This window comes from Pan troglodytes, chromosome X (genome assembly GCF_028858775.2).
Source record: "Pan troglodytes isolate AG18354 chromosome X, NHGRI_mPanTro3-v2.0_pri, whole genome shotgun sequence".
NCBI classification, from domain to species: domain Eukaryota; kingdom Metazoa; phylum Chordata; class Mammalia; order Primates; family Hominidae; genus Pan; species Pan troglodytes.
This window is the reverse complement of record NC_072421.2, coordinates 28,199,873-28,212,621: the sequence shown is the minus strand read 5'-3', so window position 1 is coordinate 28,212,621 and position 12,749 is coordinate 28,199,873. Positions and strand designations below refer to the sequence as shown.

General features: G+C 36.6%; 1 protein-coding gene across 6 annotated transcripts in view; it reads right to left on the bottom strand.

Moving 5' to 3' along the window:
• DCAF8L2 (DDB1 and CUL4 associated factor 8 like 2) overlaps positions 1–12,749 on the bottom strand; it is a 163,215-nt gene that overhangs the window by 119,515 nt on the left and 30,951 nt on the right. For 4 of the 6 annotated variants that reach the window (XM_016944260.4, XM_016944261.4, XM_054676226.2 and 1 more), the window contains exon 2: positions 2,144–2,265. The gene's annotated coding sequence lies outside the window, so the exon portion shown is untranslated. Of the gene's footprint in view, positions 1–2,143; positions 2,266–6,708; positions 6,816–12,749 lie in introns of those variants that run through there. The other 2 variants (XM_054676228.1, XM_054676227.1) reach the window with 1 other exon arrangement.

The following is a 12,749-nucleotide window of genomic DNA, read 5'->3' as shown; positions in this document are numbered from 1 at the left end:
AATGAAGGACCAGACTATGTTAGTGCTAGCATATAATATGTGGAATGGAACACATATTATGTGCTAAATTCTGTAGAAAATACAAAACTGAATGGGACATAAACTTGTCCTCGAACAGTTTATATTCATTTGGATATAGAGATGGGATATAGTCGATTCATCAAATTTTGATGGAAATACTAGCTCTGACAAGGTTGTCAAACAGCCTCTCCAATAAAACAAGAGGGAAAATTGACCTTCACCAGCAGAAAGAGAGAAAAATATGCTAATTTTAACATTGATAAGTGTAGGATCATTTTAAGGATAAAACATGATTTCCATGACTACACAATCAGAAATAACCAGCTTTGAATCAGTTGCCAGAAAAAATTTCCAAGATTTATTATGGACTCAAAGTTAAATTTGTCAGCAATATAATTCTTTTAAGAAACGAGGGATGAAAATGGGATATGTACACTGAAGCAGAGGCTCTAAAAACAGCAAGTTTTCTTCCCACAGCTGTTAGCAGTGGTCAGATATTATGAGAATATTATGTCTGCCCTGGGGATTTGAAATTGATATCGGCAATTTGGAAAGGGTACAGAATGTGATAAAGGTCTTAGGAAATAGGTGCACCGAGCAAGGGTTAAAGGTAGCTCAGAAGCTACACTGACCCCTGCAAATGTGCCAAGAACAGCCTCACATCTAGAAAAGACACAGGCTCTATTGGCTTCTATTCTAAAAGTTTCAACTAGTTTGACTGGAAATTGCTTTGAATATACATTCTTCTTCTATGCTGTACAATTTCCTGGAAAATTAAATACAGCATTCATTTTAATGAAGTGCCGTAAGTATTAAAATTAAAGATGGAAGGGCTTGGGCATCAAGAAAATTATAATTTTTCTCCAATATCATTATCTCAACCCAATTGAACACATCTAGGATTTTATATCACTATTAAAATACTTTGAAACAAATTAACATTTACTAAAGAAGCTTTATGACCTTTCATTTAGAAAATTCTGACTTTGCAATTTTCATGTTACACTAACAATCAAGTATGTTTACTCACAGAAGTTTAACTCATTAAAACCATTCTATACATACATATGCATATGCATACATATACACTTTTACATCATAGATACACGGACTTCATTAACAAACATTGGCTAATGTTTTCAATATACTTTTATAAAGTGTTTATTGTATGTTAGGACACCTTCAAGGTGTTTGGGATATATCAGTGAAAAAACTAGGCAAAATTTACTGCCTTCCTGGAGTTGACATTCTACTAAGATAAGGTAGACACTGAAAAATACATACAGTAAATAAATAAATGATCTAGCATGTTACAACTGATGATTGCTGTAGTAAAAAAAAGAAACCAAATAGAGCAGAGTTAGGGAAATCAGGAGAGCTGGGTATGCTGAGAACAAGGTACAGTATTAAATACAGTGGTCAGGAGTAGGCATCTTTGGGGAGGTGGGACTTGAGCAAAGACACAAAGGATAGGAGAAAGACAGACACAAGGGAAGTACACAATACTCTTGTGTAAGGATGTTCTAGGCAGAGGAAACAGCTAGTGCAAAGACCCTCAGGCAAGACACAAGTGCAAAGACCCTAAAATGCCTCGTGTTTGTGAGCAACAGCCAATGTGCCTGGGACAGAGTGAACAAGGAGTACACAAAAGATGAAATCAGAGAATTAGGGGATGAAAACCATGTAGGGTCTTGCAGGCCATGGTAAACCTTGACCTGTTCTGAATAAAATGGAGCTGTTGGAGGGTTTTGAGCAGAGACATGACGTGATTTCTGTTTTAAATGGACCATACTGGGGAGAGACATCAGCAAAATGGCAAAATAGGACTTTCCTGCACTTGTTTCTGCAAAAAAACTTCCATTTGAACAATTATTCATGCACAAAAATACCTTTACAAGAGATTGGGAAACCAAGGAAGAGATTACAGCACCTGGGTATAGCACATACATTTTTAAAAGACACAATTAAGAAAAGCTTCCCTCAACCTCCGGCAGCGCAACATGGAGGGAGAAACTTTCTGCTTGAGGGAAGTGAGCACTTTGCTGTGAGGTCCAACACTGGACGTGCCCCATTAAAACCCAGTACTGGGCAGGCCCCTATGACCCCAGACTCCAGGCTTTACCTGAGATTGAGCTTCCCAAGGTCTGTCACAGGAACCAACTAGGATCCTGCAGCCCCAGGCATCAGATGAGCTGCACTACCACCAGGCTGACACCAGTAGCCCCAGGCTCAGTATACCAAAACCTGTGGGACAGAGAAAAAGTAGTTCTGAGAGGGAAGTGTATACCAATAATTGCTTACATTAAAAATGAAGAAATAGTTTACTACCAATTTAAAGGGTACATGAATATTTGGGAAATTTGACTATAACCACTGTAGGGATAAGTCAGCTATTCTGATTAGTAGGAAGGAGTCACATTCTCAGTGCTACAAAATTGTCCTACTTTAAGTTATTCACTGTGGGAAGAAGATACCTTTCTTCCAAGGTTGAATAATACATATAGTCTGTGCTGCCTAAAAATGTGTCTACTGGCCACATTTGGCTATTTAAATTTAAATGAAAATTAAGTAAAACCAAATAAAAATAAAAATTTAGTTCCGCAGTCAAAATAGCCATATTTCACTTGCTTTATAGCCACACGTGGCTAATGACTATGCATTAGATGGAGCAGATAGAGAATAATAACATTTTAATTCATTTTCTTTCTTTCTCTTTCCTAAATTGCTCTGGTTGGGACTTCCAGTACTATGTTGAATAGAAATGGTGAAAGTTGGCATCCTTGTCTTCTTCCTGATTTTAGAGGAAAAGCTTACAACTTTCCACCATTAAGTATAATGTTAGATTTCAGCTTGTCTTCTATGACCTTTATTATGTTGAAGTACATTCCTTCTATACCTAGTTTGTTGATCAGTTTTATCATGAAATAATGTTGAATTATTTCCAATGCTTTTTCTACTCCTATTAAAAAGATCATGTGATTTTTAGTATTAATTTCGTTAACGTTGGGTATTACATTCATTGATCTGCATATATTGAACCATCCTTGTAACCCCAAGGATGATGCAATAGACGAATGTTTGTGTCCTCCACTCCCCAAATTTCATATGTTGGAACCTAATCCCCAATTTCATGGTATTTGAAAGAGTGGTGTTTGGGATGTGATTAGGTTATGAGAATGGAACTCTTATGAATGTGATTAGTGCCCTTATAAAAGAGACACCAGAGACCTCTCTTGCTCCTTCCACCAAGTGGCGAGGCAGCAATAAGACAGCCATCTCTAAATTGGGAAACGGGGCCTCACCAGACATAGAATCTGCTGGTGCCTTGAGCTTGGACTTCCTAGCTTCCAGAACTGTAAGAAATTAATTTCTATTTTTTTATAAGCCACTCAACCTATGGTATTTTGTTATAGCAATTTGAATGGACTATGATGAATAAACCCCACTTGATCATGGTGCATAATATTTTTAATGTACTATTGAATTTTGTTTGCTAGTATTTTTTGAGGATTTTTGAATCTATATTCATCAAGGATATTAGCCTTTAATTTTCTCTTCTTGTAATATCTTTGTCTGGCTTTGGTATTATGTAATGATGGTATCATAAAATAAGTTTGGCAGTCTCCCCCTCTCTTCAGCATTTTTGAAGTGTTTGACAAGAACTGGCATTAATTCTTCTTGAAATGTTTGGTATAATTCACCAGTAAAGCCATCTGGTCAGTGGCTTTTCTTTTTCAGAGGCTTTTGATTGTTGATTCAACCTCCTTACTCATTATTATTCTGTAAAGATTTTTACGTCTTCATAATTCAGTCATGGCAGGTTGTATGTATATAGAAATTTACCCATAATCCTAATAATAAAGAAGTAAAATTATTTCTCTTTTCAGATGTTATGATCCTATATACAGAAAACCTAGACTCCACAGAAGAATATTAGAACTAGTTTTTAAATTCAGTAAATTTGCAGACTACAAAATCAACAGAGAAAAATCAGCTTTTTACACACTAACAATGAACTGTCCAAAAAGGATATTAAGAAAACAGTCCCTTTTACAATAGCATAAAAGAAAATAAAATACTTAGGAGTAAACTTAACCGAGGAGGTGAAAGACTTTTGCACTGAAAACTACAAAAGATTGATTAAAAAAATTTACAGGAAACAAGTAAATGGGAATATATCTTATTTTAATAGATTGGAATAATTGATGTTAAAATGTCCATACTACCCAGTGGCCTACAGAGTCAGTGCTATCCCTGTCAAAATTCCAATGGCATTTTTTTACAGACATAGGAAAACAATCCTAAAATTCATATGGAGTGATAAAAGACACAGAATAGCTAAAATAATCTTGAGAAAGAACAAAGCAGGAAGCATAATACGTCCTGATTTCAAAATATATTATAAAGCTAGAGTAATCAAAACAGTTTTGTACTGTCATAAAAACAGACATACAGACCAGTGGAACAGAATAAAAAGCCCAGAAATAATCCAATGCATATAGTCAAATGATCTTTGACAAGGGTGCCAATAATGCACAATGGGGAAAGGATAGTCTTTTCAACAAATGGTGTTGTGGAAACTGGATATTGATGTGAAAAAGAAAAGAAAAGAAAGAGAGAGAGAGAGAAAAGGAAGGAAGGGAGAAAGAGAGAAAGAAAGAAAAAAGAGAGAGAAAGAAAGAAAGGGAAAGAGAGAGAGAAAGAAAAAGACAGAGAGAAAGAAATTTAACCTCTACTTTAAACCATACACTAAAATCAGCTTAAAAAGAAATACTGAAATGTAAGGGCTGAAAATGCAAAACTCCTAGAAGAAAACAGGAGAAGAGTTGCTATACATTTGTCATGGCAGTAAGTTATTGGCTATGACACCAAAAGCACAGGCAACAAAAGGAAAAATAGACAAGTGGGCCCACATCAATCTAAAAAGCTTCTGCACAGAAACAATCAACAGAATGAAAAGTCTACAGAATGGGAAAAAATCTGTCAACTGTATATCTGACAAGGGATTAATATCCAAAATATATAAGAAACTCATACAATTCAACTGCAACAACAACAAACAACCCAGTTTAAAAAATGGGCTAAAGTCTTGAAAATATATTTCTCCAAAAAAGACATACAGATGGCCAACAGGCATATGAGAAGGTAATCAACATCATTAATCATTAGGGAAATGCAAATCAAAGCTACAATGAGATCTATCACTTCACACATAATAGGATAGCTACTATCAAAAAGACTCACACCTGTAATCCCAGCACTTTGGGAGGCTGAGGCGGGTAGATCAAGAGGTCAGGAGATCGAGACCATCCTGGCTAACATGGTGAAACCCCGTCTCTACTAAAAATACAAAAAATTAGCTGGGGCGTGGTGGCGGGCGCCTGTAGTCCCAGCTACTCTGGAGGCTGAGGCAGGAGAATGGCGTGAACCCAGGAGGCGGAGCTTGCAGTGAGCCGAGATCGCGCCACTGCACTCCAGCCTGGGCGACAGGGCGAGACTCTGTCTCAAAAAAAAAAAAAAAGACAAGAGCCAACAAGTGTTGGCAAGGGTGAGGAGAAAACAGAACCATTATACACTGTTGGTGGGAGTGTATATTGGTACAGTCATAATGGAGGAAAGTATGGAGGTTCCTCAAAATTAAAAAATAGAACTATCACATGATCCAGCAATCTCACTTATGTGTATATACACAAAGGAAATAAAATCAGTATCTCTAAGAGATAACTGCATTCCCACGTTCATTGCAGCATTATTTCAAATAGCCCATATATGGAAAAAACCCAAGTGGGCATCAACTCATGAATGGATAAAGATAATGTGGTTTACATATCTAGTGGAATACTATTCAGCTTTAAAAAAAAGAAAATCCTTTCATTTGCTAGATCATGTAGGAACTGAAAGGACAATATGCTAAGTGAAGTAAGCCAGCCATAGGACAAATACTGCATGATTTCACTTATATGAGGTATCTATAATAGTCAAATTCATGGAAGGAAAAGTATACAAAGTGATTGGCAGGGTTGGAAAGTGGGGGAAATTGAGAGTTGTTCAATGGGTATAAAGTACGTTATGCTAGATGAATAAGTTCTAGAGATCTGCTGTACAACATGGTGCCTATAGTTAACAATATGGTATTTTATACTTCAAAATTGAAGAGAGTAGATCTCATGATGTTATGTATTGATTGTTTGTTTTTTTTTTTTTTTTTAGATGGAGTCTTGCTCTGTCACCAGACTAGTTTTAGATGGAGTCTTGCTCTGTCACCAGACTAGTTTTAGATGGAGTCTTGCTCTGTCACCAGACTAGAGTGCAGTGGCACGATCTCAGCTCACTGAAACCTCCAATTCCCTGGTTCAGGTGATTCTCCTGCCTCAGCCTCCCGAGTAGCTGAGATTACAGGCACGCACCACCACGCCCAGCTAATTTTTGTATTTTTGGTAGAGACAGGGTTTCGCCATGTTGTCCAGGAGGGTCTCAATCTCCTGACCTCGTGATCCGCCTGGCTCAGCTTCCCAAAGTGCTGGGATTACAGGCATGAGACACTGTGCCCGGCCCATGTTATGTATTCTTAACACACACACATGCATACACACACACACACACACACAACAAAAACAACAATCAACCAATGAAACACACACAAAGGGATGCAACAAAACTTTGGGAGGTGTTGAATATGTCTATTACCTTGAGTGTGGTGATGGGATCATGGGTGTTTGCATATGTCCAAACTCATCAAATTTTACACATTATATATGTGCCATCATTTGCATATCAATTATACTTCAGTAAAGCTGTTTTAAGAAGAAAAAAAAAAGGAATATTTCACCATGCCAGAAAATTCTATTGGATAGCACTGGCTAGGTACTTTTAATGAACATAATATATTAAACATTTGCTGGATGTGCCTAATATTCCTCTTTCTAGATTTTATAGGCTTGGATAATTATAGAAAAATAATAAGAGAGAAAACACAAGCTTCGTACTACTTATGTATTCTAATGAAATACCAGCCTGCATTTTTCCCATTTCTTTTGCATTTGTCTTTCACAGCTTTTTTTTTTTTTTTTTTTTGTGGTCTTAACATTTCTTGGTGCTATTTTTTTCCACCACCTAGAATTAGAAATCAATTCTTTTGTTTCAAATGTGAATTCCCCCTCCCCTAATTATAAGCTGCTACTTCATATAACAAAAGAATTGATTTCTGAAAGCTCTAATCAGACATTAGCAAAACTAACAATTGGAATTAACATTCAAATTTATGTCCCTTATAAGCTTTAATGGCCAAGACTAAGATATAGACTTAATTTTAGACCCTTATTCACATTTATCTACTTTTTGCCTTTAAATCAATCCTATATAATAGCAGGAATCTTTCTTTGCCTCCTATATTTCAGCTTGCTTTCTCATCCTTTGTGTGCAGTGTTACTTAGACTTCTTGATAACTGAAACAAGTATGTATTTATTCATGTTACATGGTGACTTATCTTCATAAGAAACAAATAAAAATATTACATATCAAATTAATTATTTTAACATGAGTCTGTTTAGATACTTTAGGTAATTTTTACTCACCATCATCTTTTGGGGCTGGGATAATTTGATGTGGCCTAGAAAACTAGCTTTGTGGTTTGATCATTTTCCTCTTTACTCTGAGATCCACCTCCTCTTCCTTTCACGTGCTATGCCCTAAACTACAGATCACAGAAGGATGACTCCTGCAAACTACATTCCCAGATTCCTCTCAAATTGCTTCTTTTGGGCTCACCTAACAGGGAAGCACTAGCTAGAGATTGGAGGTGAGAAGCCAGGGTAAGCCTTCTTCTTGGCTTCTGGAGGTATCTCTGTCAGTGTGTATAGCAATTCTGTGGTTGCAGAGCCCACAAGGCAGCGCCTTCCTCTGAGGTCCCAGCTCCCGTCTTGCAGCTCCTTCTATGATTCTAGCTCCCGTCAGATGAGCACTTCTTCATGTCTCCAAATTCCCCTTGGTAGCTACTCCTGCTGCTCCCTCAAAAAGCCCTTCTTTTAAGTTTTCAGCTCCTGTGAAGGGAACTCAGATCTTGGGCTCTGGTAACATCAGCTACTTCTCTTTTATTTATTTACTTATTTATTTTTCAAGTTATTTTTTTTAACTTTTATTTTAGGTTCAGGGGTATATGCGCACGATTGTTACATAGGCGAATTGTGTATCACAGGTGTTTGGCATACAGATTATTTTGCCACCCTGGTAATAAGCATAGCACCTGATAGGCAGTTTTTTGGTTCTCACCCTCCTCCCACCCTCCACTCACAAATAGGCTCAGATGTCTATTGTTCCTTTTTTTGTGTTCATGTGTACTCAGTGCTTGGCTCCCACTTGAAAGTACGAACATGTGGTATTTGGTTTTCTGTTCCTGGGTTGGTTTACTTAGGATAATAGCCTCCAGCTGCACCCACGTTGCTGCAAAAAACATGATCTCATTCTTTTTATGGCTGCATAGTATTCCATAGTGTATACGTACCACATTTTCTTTATCCAGTCTACTGTTAATGGGCATTTAGGTTGATTCTGTGTTTTTGCTATTGTAAACAGTGCTGCAATGAACTAACATGTGTGTGTGTCTTTATGATAGAACAATTTATATTCCTTTGGGTACATACTCAATAATCAGATAGCTGGGTCAAATGGTAGTTCTGTTTTAAGTTCTTTGATAAATTCCCAAACTGCTTTCCACAGCGGCTGAATTTATTTACATTCCCACCAGCAGTGGTGTGAATAATGGAATAAGTGTTCCATTTTCTCTATAACCTCACCAGCATCTGTTATTTTTTGACTTTTTAGTAATAGCCATTCTGACTGGTGTAAGATGGTATCTCATTGTGGTTTTGATTTGCATTTCTCTAATGATTAATGATGTTGAGCACTTTTTCATATGCTTGTTGGCCACCTGAATGCCTTCTTTTGAAAAGTATCTGTTCATGTCATTTGCCCACTTTTTAATGGGGTTTTCTGTTTTTTGCTTGTTAGTTTGTTTAAATTCTTTAGAGATTCTGGATATTAGACCTTTGTTTGACGCATAGTTTGCAAATTTTTTCTCTCATTCTGTAGGTTGTCTGCTCTGTTGATAGTTTCTTTTACTGTGCAGAAGCCCTTTAGTTTAATTAGATTCCATTTGCCAATTTTTCTTTTTGTCACAATTGCTTTTGGCATCTTTATCAGAAATCTTTGCCAGGGCCTATATCCAGAATGGTATTTCCTAGGTTATATTCCAGGGTTTTTTAATTTTAGGTTTTACATTTAAGCCTTTAATCCATCTTGAGTTTTTTGTATGTGGTGCAAGGAAGGGATCAATTTCAATTTTCTGCATATAACTAGCCAGTTATCCCAACACCATTTACTGAGTAGGGAACTCTTTCCCCATTGCTTGTTTTTGTCAAGTTTGTCAAAGATCAGATGGTTGTAGGTGTCCAGATTTATTTCTGGGTTCTCTATTCTATTCTACTGGTCTGTGTGTCTGTTTTTGTACCAGTAACATGCTGTTTTGGTTATTGCAGCCTTGTAGTATAGTTTGAAGTTGGGTAATGTGATGCCTCTGGTTTTCTTCATTTTTCTTAGGACTGCTATTAAGGCTCTTTTTTGATTCCATATGAGTTTTAGAATATTTTTTTTTCTAATTCTGAGAGGAATGTTCTTAGTAGTGATAGCAATAGCATTTACTTGGTAAATTGCTTTGGGCGGTATGGCCATTTTAAGACATTCATCCTTCCTATCCATGAGCATGGAATGTTCCTTCTATTGACTCTCCAGCCCTAGTAATGGAAGCAACTTCTTGCATTTGATAACCTCTGGGCTATCTCCCCTCACCCTGTTATTCTGTGAGGTCTTCTAACAATTTGGTACTACCTTCCCATATGAAACTCCCTTTGTTGAAGTACTTGACATGAGTTATCTTTTCCTGACTCTACTGTGACTGATAATCCCTGATATTAGTATGGTATCTAAAAGTTGCAGGTAGGCACAATAATAATTGGTCTTAGAGTCAGAAGAACTATGTCTAAACTCTGACAATTCTAATTCCTTAGTATGTAACTAGAGAAAATACATGTACTCTGAGCTTCAATATCTTCACCTGTAAATCTTAGAAAATAATTCCAATTCCATTGGTTGATCATGCATATTAAATGAGATAACATAAGTAAATGCACATAGAAACTACCTAGTAGGAGGTACTTGATGAACATTAAGAAGTTTGTGAAAGTATTTTCTTCCTTCATTTTAGGAAGCAATTTCAATATTGTAGCTTTAGTACTTGGACCTTTATCTAATTGGCAGACCTCAAACAAAATTGGTGTGAAAGGAAATCTAATTCTTTCCATTCACACTTGTTTAACTCTGCATTGCTATTTTCTTGGAGGTTGTGTGAGGTGTATCTTGCTGTTTTAAAAAATGGTGTCTAATTAATCATGAAATAAATCATACTCGGGCTGCTATGCAATCTTTTTTCTTTTAAATATAAATTTATTTGGTTTTCTTTGCCAGTATTGATTTTTTTTGTAGGCAATAAGTAGAAAGTTGTAACACAAAACTTTCCCAAATTTTTTTTACCCTTTTCATTTATATTTAAAACCTTGCTGTTATAAATGTTTTTCATTGAAAAACCCTCAAAAACTTCTCTTTTAGGACTTTGATTTGTAATTTATATTAAAAATAAAACAGGTATATTTACTAAAAGCATTCCAGTTTTTTTTCCATTTATGCAGTATTTCCAGTATGACTTTTTAGGTTTACAGTAAATTAATACAGCCTTTTCCATCTTCTCTGCATTCATATTTCCTCTCCAGTATGGATCATGTTTCCTAACAACAAGCAATCTTTTACAATAAACTATATATTCTAGGATTTTTAAGTTTTTTTTCCCCTGAAGGGCAGTGAGAGAAATCTATCCTCAGTTCTATTAAACTCTCTCTTCTTACTGTGACCAAACCAGCCCTTTCTGGTAGCCCAAAAGTAAGTGGTGTGAAATGTAGACTATATTATGATCAAAAAGTTTCCAGCAGTGAGCTCAGTTTACAGCCACCAGTCATTGAAGTCTATCTCTTGTCACCAGCAAATACATTTATAACTTCCTTGTTCTAAGCAAAAGTGTTTCCTTATAATTAGAGCAATTCCAAGTATTACAGAATTATGTTTTAACCAACTACTTTGCATTTTAATTAAATTTTATGGTGGACTACAATATACATGGGGGAAATGCACAAAGTAGAAATATACAGTACAGCCCTTTCTCATACAGTGAACTTCTGCTTGATGACCCTCAAGCTTAAGAAATAAAGTCATCAACCCAAATAACTCCCATACGCCCTGTCAAAATCACTATTTCTCTCTGCCAAAGATAACCAGAATTGTATGGTAGTTATTTCCTTCTTTTCTTTGTGATTTTATTTCCTCAGTACATATCATTAAACGTTATTTAAGTGTACCTGATTTTTAAATGTTACCTGAATGGAATAATCTAGAAGTATCTAGGTTGCTCTAGTCAGCATTATGTTAGTGGGAAATATGAACGTAGCACTAATTCACTTATGTTAATGTTTCCTAGCATTTCATTGTTTGACTTTCTACAATTTATTTATCAATTTTACTTTTAAATGAGTTTGAGATTATTGCCAATTTGAGATATTACATGTAATGATGCTAATGATGTTCTTTTTATATATTTTTATTTTTTATCTTTTTTTTTGTAGATGGAGTCTCGCTCAGTCGCCCAGGCTGGAGTGCAGTGGCGCGATCTCGGCTCACTGCAAGCTCCGCCTCCTGGGTTCACGCCATTCTCCTGCCTCAGCCTCCCGAGTAGCTAGGAATACAGGTGCCCGCCACTACGCCCGGCTAATTTTTTTGTATTTTTAGCAGAGACGGGGTTTCACCGTGTTAGCCAGGATGGTCTCGATCTCCTGACCTCGTGATCCGCCCGTCTCGGCCTCCCAAATGATGTTCTTATACATACTGCTTGGTGCACAAATGCCTACACTCTGTTGAATAGAGATGTAAAAGTAGAATTTCTGAGTAACAGGTGATGTACGTCTTCAAATTTGGTAGATAATACCAAATTTTATTTCAAAATACTTTAAACATATATTCTTACTAACATCTTTTTGTTGTTGTTGTTGTTGTTGTTGTTGTTGAGATAAGGTCTTACTCTATCACCCAGGCTGGATTGCATGGTGCAACCTCAGCTCACTGCAGCCTTGACCTCTCAGTCTCAGCGATCCTCCCACCTCAGCCTCCTGAGTAGCTGGGACTACAGGCATCTGACACCGCATCTGGCTAATTTTGTTTATTTTTTGTAGAAACAGGATCTCACTATGTTGCCCAGGCTTGTCTCGAACTTCTGGATGGAAGCTATCCTCCTGCCTCAGCCTCCCAAAGTGTTGGGATTACAGATGTGAGCCACAGTGCCTGCCCCAGCATCTTAATAGAACTCCTATTGCACACATCCTAGCCTACACCTGGTATCTTATACATGCTGTATGGGTGTACGTGTGCGTTTCTTAAATTTTAGTGACATCTTACTATAATTTTAATCTGCATTTTGTTGATTACTAATGATTTGAGCATATTTTATATATGGCTATAGGCCACTTTTTTCCTTTACTGTGGTGGGCGGGCAGGAGGAGTTTAAAGTGTTGGTCCAATTTTTTTCCTGTTTTCTATTAGGTTATCAGGATTTTGCTTGCTTATTATTTTTTTC